This window comes from Tamandua tetradactyla, chromosome 1, assembly GCF_023851605.1.
Source record: "Tamandua tetradactyla isolate mTamTet1 chromosome 1, mTamTet1.pri, whole genome shotgun sequence".
In the NCBI taxonomy this organism is placed as follows: Eukaryota; Metazoa; Chordata; class Mammalia; order Pilosa; family Myrmecophagidae; genus Tamandua; species Tamandua tetradactyla.
In genome coordinates, this window is record NC_135327.1 from 194,801,727 (window position 1) to 194,814,448 (window position 12,722).

Sequence of the window (12,722 nt, forward strand, 5' to 3'; positions counted from 1 at the left end):
AGAAGTGTCAAAAAATTTGAGGTCATATTTTAAAACTGTCACACCCATGACTCACTTCCCCTAGTATCAATGCAACCCTACATCTGCTGAAGCTGTAAAAATGTTTCAAAAATGATCTTAGTCCAACCTCCCAAATCTTTATTTCTTGGAATAGTGTCTCCAGTTTGTGTTCCACTTTAGAAATTCATTTTCTGTACTCTGTGTAAAAGTTTTTTCCTTGAGCATTTGCAATACTGATACTTGCAGCAAAACAAAATATATTCTTGATGGAAAACAGCTCTGTCAATTCAGGCCATTTATCTGCCTGGTGGTAATCATGTTGCAAAGATTCTACATCCACAACCAGGTTCAGTGGCTAGCAGTGTCATAATTAATCGGCAATCTCCACTGTGGGTACAGGAGAAGAGAGTGGCATATATATGCCTTGTATTTGTCATTTGTAAAATGCACCAACTTTATTATTTATTATTACTATCTATTATCAACCACTACCTCCAGTGAAATGTCAAGACAACTCAGCTCTTCAGAAGAGTTTTCTTTCAATAATGTCACATACTCATTAAGCTAAAATGCTCAACTCATGAATTTCATGTCAATTATGAATTTTATCTTTCCTTCATTCAATAAAGATCTATCAAATGTGTTAGAACATTGTGGTGGTTTGTAGCTATTATATACCTCAGAAAAGGCCATGTTCTTTTAATCCATTCCTGTGGGTACAGACCTATTGTGAGTGGGTCCTTTTGATTAGGTTATTTCAACTGAGATTTGACCCACCTCATTCAAGGTGGGTCTTAATTCCCTTACTGGAGCCCTTTATAAGAGATGAATTTAAAAAAAGCCACAGAGAAAAAGCCACAGACAGAAAAGCCAGAAGCTGAAGCAATGAAACTAGGAGAGAAGGACCAGCAGATATCACCACGTGCCTTGTTATCTGACAAGGGAGTCCCCTGTAATCAGTCTTCAGAAAAAATACTGTCCTGTTGATGCCTTAATTTGGACATTTTCATGGCCTTAGAACTGAAACTTGTAAGCTATTGTTAATAGCCAACACATTTCCGGTATGTTGCATTCAGCAGCTTTAGCAAACCAAAACAATCATATTCTAGGTTTTGTAGATACAAATACAAAAAGACATGTAAATGAAAAATTGCTGAATAATAGAGAAAGGCTCTCCTAATTCTTCCTGGGGAAGATAGTCAAAGAAAGTTTTAAAGAGAGGTGGAACTTGAGCTTCAATCTGAACTGGAGGTGGAAGGATATTATTGACAATGGACTGCACAGAAGTCTCAAGGTATTGCAGGAAGAGCAAGAGTTTCACATTCTGTGTTCCTTAAAGAAGATGCTTTTCTTGAGGAACTCCAAGCATCATGAACTGACCACACTACTATTGTCCACTTGAAATTAACAGTCTAAGCAACAAGACCCACAAAAAAGGAGACTGGAAGTTTCTCTAAATCCAATGTCTTGCTTGCATACTCTTCCAAAACCTTGGGGGATTTTTTTTAGTCTGCTCCTTTCTAATAGCACAAGTCATCAACCTGTGGTTCACCACCGAGAGCCATGACTTTACTCAAGATTTACCCAGTCACTCACAGCCTTTCCTCCCCTACCCAGCTAAATCAGAAGCTGAAATTTGCTCACAGTCATTCAGTCATACTCAATTCTGAACAAAGAGAAGTTTCTGGATACTCCAGACCACATCTCCAACATGAGAGGGGAGCCTGGAGATTCGAGATCTTCAGGTGCATTAAGCCAAATGTCCCCATCCCATCTGTTGAAGTCCCATTCTTTGCCCCAGGCCATGACCTTAACATAGCAGATCTGTCTTGGATGTAAGTTTAACCTTCTGTGGAGCTCTGTTGCTATTGCAATTAAGCCTTGGATTGGGTCCTCCGCGTTTTCTACATTCTGCTTCAGGAGATGAGAGTATTTTTAGGTCCTATAATTGGGGATCTCACATTCAGATTTTATTGCTGATTAATTTCTCTTAGCCTCTCATTATCTTTTTCAAAAACATCAACTTAACTTAGTAACAACTACCCAATTCCCTGTCCAGATAGCAACTATTTTCCCATGTATCTTAAATGATGCATCCCACTGCTACTGCATTTCTTCCCATCAGAACATCATCCTAGTCCACCACTGACAAAAGTTTTAACAATTGCACTGCTGCTTTGTGTCCGGGTATATCTATTCTTTACCTACCACCTGTGATGGGGTCTTTGTTGCCAATTGGGCACCAAGTAATAAGATTTTAGTTAGGTTTATTGGGGAGTAGCACCCAAAGAATGAAAGGGAAGAAAACAGGGTTAGGCATGGCAGGTGAAAAAAATGAGACAGACCTGATGACATCTCTGCCGGATCAACAGGGAGCTCTGGTGGAAAGATAGCCTGATAGAGGTGCAAATGACCAGGCTCTTGTAACACCACTGGGAGGTACCTGGAGAGAGTGTGACCTTGATGCAAAAGCTAAGACAGACCCCAAAGGAGCTAACAGCTGGAGGCTGAAAGCTAACCCCACTCATCACAGGGCCTTTTCCTGAAAAGTGATCTGAGTGACCCATCTCCAAGTCTGCCACCCAGAGGGAGGTAAAGAACCATGGAGATATAAAACAACATTCATAGATATTTAGAAAATAATATCTAGTTGGGAAAGCATAGGAAAGAAAAAGTTTCTTATGTAAAGGTTTATAGCATAATTTAATAGCAAGCTTAAAAATACATAAATACTGAAAGCAGTACTTAGATACTTGCACTCCATGTTCATAGAACTGCATTATACACAGCAACCAAAAGGTAGAAACAAACCAAGTGTCCATCAAGGGATGAATGGGTAAACAAAATGTGGTCTATCCATACAATGGAATCTTATTCAGCCATAAGAAGGAATGAAGTTCTCATACATTAGACAACATGGATGAACCTTGAAGACATGGTGAGTGGAGCAAGCCAGACACAAAAAGACAGATATTGTTTGCTTCCACTTATATGAAATATCTAAAATAAGCAAATCCATAGAGATAGAGTAGATTAGAGGTTATCAGGGTAGGGAAAAGGGAGCCATTGCTTAATGGGTATTGCTTAATGAGTTTCTATCTTAGATAATGAAAAAGTTTTGATAATGGATGGTCTTGATGGCAGCATGACATTATAAATGCAACTAATGCCACTGAATTGTATACTTAAAAATGACTAAAATGGAAAATTCTATGTTAAATACATGTTGCCACAATAAAAAATACATACACACACATTAACCTTAGGGAAAAGCAAATGAACACCACAATGAGATATCATTACACATCTATTAGAAGAGCTCAAACAAAAAATAGTGATAATACCAAATACCGGAGAGGAGCAGAGAAACTGGATCTTTCATACATTGCTGATGGGAACATAAAATGGCATAGCCATTTTATACTAGTTTGATAGTTTCTTATAAAATTTTAACATGCACTGACCATGTGACCTAGCAAGCATATTCTTGGTCATTTACCCTGAGCAATGAAAACTTACGTTAATACAAAAGACTACACTGACGTTCATAGGGGCTTTATTCATTAGAGTATATCAGGAACAACACAAACGTCCCTGGGTGGACATGAACAACACCCCCCAGCAATGAAAGCAAGGAACTCTTAATACATGCAACAACCCCTTTTTTATTTTATTTTATTTTTTTTGCGTGGGCAGGCACCGGGAATCGAACCCAGACCTCCAGCATGGCAGGCAAGAATTCTGCCACTGAGCCACCGTTGCACCAACCTGGATGGACCTCTTTAAGTATCATCCTTAGTGAAAAGAAAAAAAAGTCAGTCTCAAAATGTTACGTACTGTATGATTCCATTCACACAGCTTTCCTGAAATGAGAAAAGGAAGAGATTAGCAGTTTCCAGGGGACAAGGTTGGAAGGGGATGGAATGTGGATGAGAATTCAAAGAGGTAGCAAGAGGAAGTTCTTTTGCTATGATGGTACTGTTCTATAACTTGATTGTGGTGGTGGTTATGGGAAACTACATGTGGGATAAAACAGCATAGAACCAAATACACACACAGACACACACACACAAATGCAGGCTTAAACATGGTGGAAACTGAATAAGGTCCTGTCATTCAGTTAACAGAAATGTACCCATATTATTTTCCTAGGTTTTATATGGTACTGCAGATATACAAGATGTAACCATTGGGAAAATCAGAGGGAAGGATACACAGGACTCTTTGTACTATTTTTTTGCTACTTCCCTGTGAGTCTACAATTATTTCAGAATAAAACTTTTAAAAAATACATACACAAATCTTCAAGCAAAGGAAAGTAAAACCCTCATTGTTTTTTCAGGCTCTTGGTTCCTTCATCTGTGAACTGTTTTAAAGGATCTGACATGGGCAAGTACAGTGATGGGGATATTTTCACCAACTCTCAACTTTCCACCTTCAAGAGGTGGAACCTATGAACAAAATCCTGCATCTATGTGATCCAGCAATTATGAGCTTTACTAAAAATAATGAATACCACTTAGAAGAAAAGAAGCATGGTTTTAAAATCTGAAGTCTTATAGTTAATAAAGAATATGTAAATAAATATATGTCAAATAACCTTTCCTATTTTGTAGGTATGCATAAGATTCAGGCTATGTGCCTAAGACCTTAGAGGTTTTTCCTGAGACAGAAAGGGGAAATGGAGTCACGGATCAAACAAGAAAGGAACCCTGCTCAGCGGTCCTACAGGAGTGGAGGCTGGGATTCACTCACCACCTTGAATTTGCAGTTCAAATAAAAGATATTTTAAAAAGAAAGGAGGGCTCCAGAACAACTACTAAATAACCAGAAACAGTACAGAACAGCTCCCGGAGCCACGATAGTGACCAAACACACAGCGTACCCCAGTCTGGACCAGCTGGACCGGCTGCGAGCACCCCCCAGAACCGTGAGTTCCCAAAGCTGCTGCGGCCGGCGCCCCTCCCCCACAGGCCACTCCCCAGAGGGGAAGGGAAGGACTTTACCAGTAGCAGGGACTGGGCACAATCAAACGCCAATTGTAGAACTTATTAACAAAATCTGACTACTAAAAATAGGCTCCCAGCTTAGGTGAACCTGATCAAAGCGAAGGTTGATCATTTTTGCCCCGGCGCCAAAGGGGCAGGACTGACAGAAAAGGGGGGTAAAAAAAAAAAGAAGGAAACAGAGGTTTTTGTGGCTGTATGTCTACAAAGGCTTGACTGCCTCTGGATACAGCGGCAGGACTTTTCAGGCTGCAAATGCCCCAGGCATAGGCAGAAGTGAGCTCTTTTGGGGGCATGTCTGGAGCCTGTGCCTTCCCCAGGGGAGGGGTGAAGCCCCACCCAGGTGGAATCCCTCCATCAAGGAATTCAGACACCAGGGCTTGGTAATTTGAAGCCATTAAAACCAGCCTACAGGGCGGGCCGCGGTGGCTCAGCGGGCAAAGTGCTTGCCTGCTATGCCGGAGGACCTCGGTTCGATTCCCGGCCCCAGCCCATGTAACAAAAACGGAGAAACAGAATACAATAAAAACAAGAAAATGTTTAAAGATGTTTCCCTTTCTTCCTTCCTTCCTTCCTTCTATCCTTCCTTCCTTCTCTCTGTCTTTCCTTTAAAAAAAAAAAAAAAAAACCAGCCTACAACCTCTCCTCTGTCTCCACCATGCCCCCAGCAGGGAGAGTCTGCCAAAGTTAAAGGTATCGCATCATCTTATGCTGGTGGGACCTGCAGTCAGACAAGTGCCACCTACTGGGCAGGATAAGAAAAACAGAGTCCAGAGACTTCACAGGAAAGTCTTTCAACCTGCTGGGTCTCACCCTCAGGGAAAACTGACGCAGGTGACTCTTTCCTCCTGATAGGAGGCCAGTTTGGTCTGGGAAAATCTGGCCGGGGTCTATAATACCTAAGTAGACTGTCCTAAGTGTGTGGGGGGCAAAGGCACCACACAAGCAGGGCAAGAAACAAGAAAACAAGAACTGAAAAATACTCCTCTGTTAAACAAAACTTAAGCTAAAGGTCCAGATAAATCTGAACGGAATGTCAAAGAACAGATAGACAACAAATTCATCCAGCAAGAAAACCCTAGATAAAAGAAGTGAAAACAATCTCCAGAATAAACTAATTAAGGTAATTGCCTAGAAACCAGCAAAAAATAACAAATCACACTAGGAAAATTGAAGATATGGCCCAGTCAAAGGAACAAACCAACAATTCAAATGACATACAGGAGCTGAAACAATTAATTCAGAATGTACGAACAGACATGGAAAACCTCATCAAAAACCAAATCAATAAATTGAAGGAGGATATAAAGAAGGCAAGGAAAGAACAAAAAGAAGAAACTGAAAGTCTGAAAAAACAAATCACAGAACTTATGGGAATGAAAGACACAGTAGAAGAGATGAAAAAAACAATGGAAACCTAGATTTCGAGAGACGGAACATAGGATTTCTGAACTGGAGGACAGAACATCTAAAATCCGACAAGAAACAGAAACTATAGGGAAAAAATGGAAAAATATGAGAAGGGACTCAGGGAATTGAAAGACAATATGAAGCACACGAGTATACGTGTTGTGGGTGTCCCAGAAGGAGAAGAGAAGGGAAAAGGAGGAGAAAAACTAATGGAGGAAATTATCACTGAAAATTTCCTAACTGTTATGAAAGACTTAAAATTACAGATCCAAGAAGTGCAGTGTACCCCAAAGAAAATAGATCCAAATAGACATACTCCAAGACATTTAATAATCAGAATGTTAGAGGTCAAAGAGAAAGAGAGGATCTTGAAAGCAGCAAGAGAAAAGCAATCCATCACATACAAGGGAAACCCAATAAGACTATGCGCAGGTCTCTCAGCAGAAACCATGGAGGAGAGAAGACAGTGGGATAATATATTTAAATTATTAAAAGAGAAAGACTGCCAACCAAGAATTCTATATCCAGAAAAATTTTCCTTCAAAAATGAGGGAGAAATTAAAACATTTTCAGACAAAAAAATCACTGAGATAATTTGTGACCAAGAGACCAGCTCTGCAAGAAATACTAAAGAGAACACTAGAGACAGATACGAAGACAGAAGAGAGAGGTGTGGAGAAGAGGGTAGAAAGGAAGACTATGAGTAAAGGTAAAAAAAGGAAAATTAGATATGACATATAAAATCCAGAAGGCAAAATAGTAGAAGAAAGTACTACCCATGCAGTAATAACACTGAATGTAAATGGATTAAACTCTCCAATCAAAAGACATAGTCTGGCAGAATGGATTAAAAAGCAGGACCCATCTATATGCTGCCTCTACTCAAAGGACATGAGGCCAAGGACACAAATGGACATTTACACACCAATGTTTATAGCAGCATTATTAACAATTACCAAGAGATGGAAACAGCCAAAATGTCCATCAACAGACAGTTGGCTAAACAAACTGTGACATTTACATAAGATGGAATATTATGCAGCTGTAAGACAGAATAATAAAGTTATGAAGTATGTAACAACATGAATGGACCTTAAGGACATTATGCTGAGTGTGATTATCCAGAAACAAAAGGACAAATACTGTATGGTCTCACTGATATGAACTGACATTAGTGAGTAAACTTGGAATATTTCCTTGGTAACAGAGACCATCAGGAGATAGAAATAGGGTAAGATATTGGGTAATTGGAGCTGAAGGGATACAGATTGTGCAACAGGACTGAATATTAAAACTCAGAAATGGACAGCACAATATTACCTAACTGTAATACAATTATGTTAAAACACTGAATGAAGCTGCAGATGAGAATGATAGAGGGAGGAGGGCTGGGGCATAAATGAAATCACAAAGAAAGACAACAAAGATTGAGATGGTGTAATCTAGGAATGCCTAGAGCGTATAATGATAGTGACTAAATGTACAAATTTAAAAAATGTTTTTGCATGAGGAAGAACAAAGGAATGTCATTACTGCAGTGTGCTGAAAATAGATGGTACTTAATAGTTTAAATTTTCAACTAATGTGTGAGACTAAAGCAAAAAATGTTTATTTGGTACAAATCTATACTTTTACTAGTGCATCTCCTAATATAACTTATGTAGATAGTTGATTGAACACCTTAAGTATATGGAAATTTGTATAGGACATGAGATTTTGTTGGTTTGTCCAGGTGATGCCATGATGAATCCCAGAGTGATTTGATCAGTGAGTGGAAAAGTATTTGCAAAGTCCCCTTCGGGGAATGGTGAAAACGGGGGAAAACTCAACTTCCCCAAGTTGAATTCTTGATATTCTCACAAACTGTGGACAACCAAAGCTATAGGCTGAGCCCCCAGTCCTGGGGTTTGTTCATATGAAACTTAACCCCACAGGGGATAGGTCAAGCCTACTTAAAATTAGGCCGAAGAGTCACCCCCAAGAGAACCTCTTTTCTTGCTCAGATGTGGCCTCTCTTTCCAGCCAACATAGCAAGCAGACTCACCACCCTCCCCCTGTCTACATGGGACATAACTACCAGGGGTGTGGATCTTCCTGGCAGCATGGGACAGAAATCCCAGAATGAGCTGAGATTCAGCATCAAGGGATTGAGAAAAACTCTATAATGAGCTGAGACCCAGCATCAAGGGATTGAGAAAACTTTCTCCACCAAAAGGGGAAAGAGTGAAATGAGACAAAGTGTCAATGGCTGAGAGATTCCAAATGGAGTGGAGAGGTTATCCTGGAGGTTACTCTTATGCATTAAGTAGATATCACCTTGTTATCCAAGATGTAATGGAGAGGCTGGAGGGAACTGCCTGAAAATGTAGAGCTGTGTTCCAGTAGCCATGTTTCTTGATGATGATTGTATAATGATATAGCTTTCACAATGTGACTGTGTGATTGTGAAAACCTTATGTCTGATGCTCCTTTTACCTACCTTGTCAACAGATGAGAGGAACATATGGAGTAAAAATAAATAATAGGGGGAACAAATGTTAAAATAGATTTAGTTTGAAAAGCTAGTGATCAATGAAAGGGATCAGTAAGGGGTATGGCCTGTAAAAACTTTTTTTTTCTGTTTGTTATATTTTTCTGTTGCCTTTTTATTTCTTTTTCTGAATTGATGCTAATGTTCTGTGAAATGATCATGATGATGAATATGCAACTATGTGATGATATTGTGAATTGCTGAGTGTATGTGTTGGGAATGTTTGTTTCTTGTAATTTTTTTTAATTAATAAAAAATTAAACAAAAAAAAGAAAGGAGGATCAGGCTGATGTACTCATTACTTCCCTCTCTACCATTTACTAGAGCTTTCCAGGGACTGACGACCCTTCTTCGGAAGAGGGGAGTTTTTGCGGACGCCTCCGCCGGCTGAACGCTAGATGGCGCAGCTGTGCCTCTGCTGCCGCCAAACGGACGACTCCTGCCCGGCGGCTGCCAGAGCCCAACTGTCCCTATTCTTTGCACCCAGGTTCCAAATTCAGGGTCCAGATAGGAGCACGTGGGAAGGACTGGAAGAGTAGGAGGCTAAAAGACAAAATGCCTGCATTAGACATGATCTGCTCGATTTTAATTTCCTGACCTTCCTAAAAGCTGTGTCTTCTCCAAAGCCCCCGGTACATATTTCTCATCAGGTTTCACTCCCTGACTTCTTTCACTATTTCTCTCTTCAGCCCCTCTAATTCTGTGCCCTCATCCTCTCTTCCCAGACCTCCTGGATTGCCTGAGGTCACGTGGTGGTTCGATTTTTGTACCGAAAGGGGGAGCAAAATGTTTGAGGGAAGCAAAATAGTTTGTAGTTGCAAAACTACAAAAGCAAGGAGAACTTGTGGGTTTTTTCCTTAATCCGATTAGCAGCATGTATTACATCAATTGATTTTTTTGTATTGAGCCAGCCTTGCAGCCCTGGAATAAGTCCCACTTGGTCATCGTGTATAATTTTTTTAACATCCTGTTGGATTAGGTTTGCTAGTTTATTATTGAGAATTTTTGCATCTATATTCATAATGGATATTGGTCTGTAATTTTCTGTGCTGTCTTTATCTGACTTTGTTATCAGGATAATGTTGGCTTCATGGAATGATTAGGAAGTGTTCCCTCCTCCTCTGTCTTTTGGAAGAGTTTGGAAAGGATTGGTATTAATTCTCCTTGGAATGTTTGGTAGAATTCAGCAGTGAAGCCAGCAGACCCTGGACTTTTCTTTGTTGGGAGGTTTTTTATTACTGATTCAATCTCTTTACTTGTTATAGGTTTATTGAGATTTTCGATTTCTTCTTGAGTCAGTTAGGTAATTTGTATGTTTCTAGGAATCTGTCCATTTCATCTGTGTTATCTAATTTATTAGCATACAGCTGTTCTTTGCATTTTCTTCAAATACTTTTTATTTCTGTAAGGTTGGTAGGACTATTCCCCTTTCATTCCTATTTTTAGTTAGGTGTATCCTCTCTCTTTTTTACTTTGTTAGCCTAGGTAAAGGTTTCTATTCCTTATTTAATTTGTCTCCACCACAATCGATACAATTTCCCTCCTTCTGCTAACTTTGGGTTTAGTTTGCTTTTCTTTTTCTAGTTCCATTAGGTGTGAAGTTAGGTTATTGATTTGTGATCATTTTCTTTGTCAATGTAGACATTTTACAGCTATAAATTTCCCTCTGAGCACTGCCTTTGCTGCATCCCCTAAGCTTTGGAATATTGTATTTTCATTTTCATTTATCACTACACATTGTCTAATTTCCCTTGTGATTTCTTCTCTAACCCATTAATTTTTTTTATGTGGCATCTTTAATTTCTACATGATTGTAACCTTCCTTCCATTTTTGATCTCTGCCTTCACTCCATGTGGTAAGAAAAGATACCCTGCTTGATTTAATTTTTTTAATTATTAAGATTTTATTTGTGACCTAACATATAGTCTATCCTGGAGAATGATACATGTAAACTTAAGGATAATTTGTATCTTGCTCTTGTTGAGTGGAGTGTTCGCTATGTCTGTTAGATATCATTGGTTTATAATATGCTCAAGTCCTCTGTGTCCTTATTGATCTTCTATCTAGACATTCATTCAATGTCTCATTCAATACATCAGTTCATTCAATACCTGTATTGAATTCATTCAATACATCATTATTGAAAGTGGTATATTGCAGTGTCCAGCTATCATGGAAGAACTATCTATTTCTCCTTTCAATTCTGTCCATTTTTGCTTTGTATGTTTTTGGAACTGTTGTTAGGTGTGTATACGTTTATAACTGCTCTGTCTTCTTGCTGAATTGAACCTTTTATCAATATATAATACCCTTCTTTGTCTCTTGCAACTTTTTTTTTTTTTTACTTAAAGTCTGTTTTGTCTGAAAATAATATTGCCACTCTGGTTGTCTTTTAGTAACTATTTGCATGGAATATCTTTTTCCATCTTTTGCTTTCAAACGTTTTGTGACTTTGTATCGAAAATGAGCCGTTTTTAGACAGCATACAGATGGATCATGGCTTTTCATCCCATTGCCTGTCTCTACCTTTTAATAGGAAAGTTTAAGCCATTTACAATTAGGGGGTTATTTCTGCCACTTACCCATTTATTTCCTGTATTTCTTATATGGTTTTTGTTCCTCAAGTATTCCTTTATCGTATTTATTTGATTTTTTGTAATGTACCTTTCTGATGAACCTCTTTCCACTTCTCCATATTTTTTAGATATTTTCTTAGAGGTTACCTTTGTGATTACAATGAACATCTTAAACTAATAACAATCTAGTTTAAATAATATCAACATAGTTTCAGTAGTATACAAACACTCTCCTTCTATATATCTTCATCTTTCCCCCTTTAAAATAATATTGATTCAGATTTCATTTTTATGTATTTTATGCCTTTTAAAATAGACTTTAATTATTATTTTAAACATTTATCTTTTAAGTCAAATGAGGGAGGGGGAAGCAGTTACAAACCGAAAGTACAATAATACTGAATTTTACATTTACCTATGTAATTACCTTTACCTATATTCTTTATTTCTTCTCATGGCTTTGAGTTACTGTCTAGTGTCCTTTTATTTCAGCCTCTAACATTTCTTGTAGGGAAGGTCTTCTAATAATGAAATCCTTCCATTTTTGTTTATTTATAAATGTCATAATTTTTCCTTCATTCTTGAAAGATAATTTTTCTGGATATAGAATTCTTGGTTGACAGTTTTTGTCTTTAAGGACTTTAAATATGTCATCACACTGCCTTCTGGCCTCCATGGTTTCTGATGAGAAATTTGCTGTCAGTCTTACTGAGGATCCCATGTACATGACAAGTCACTTCTCTCTTGCAGCTTTCAAAATTCTCTGTCTTTGCATTTTGTAAATTTCACTTAAATATGTCTTGGCTGTAGATATCTTTGAGTTTCTTCTTGTTGTTCATTGAGTTCCTTGGATATATATTTTCACCTCTTTCATCAGATTTGGAAAGTTACGGCCATTATTTCATCACTTTTTCTGACCCCCCCTCTCTCTTCTTTCTTGGATTTCTATGATGAATGTTTCTTAGTGTCCCACAGGTCTCTCAGGCTTTGTTCATTTTTATTCAACCCTTTTTCTTTCTTCCCCTCACACTGGATAATTTCAGTTGTCTTATCTTCAGGTTCACTGATTCTTCCCTCTGCCTGCTCAAATCTGCTGTTGAATCCCTCTAATGAGTTTTTCATTTCAATTATTGTACTTTTCAACTCCTAAATCCCTGTTTTATTCCTTTTCATCATTTCTATTTCTTTAATTTATTCAG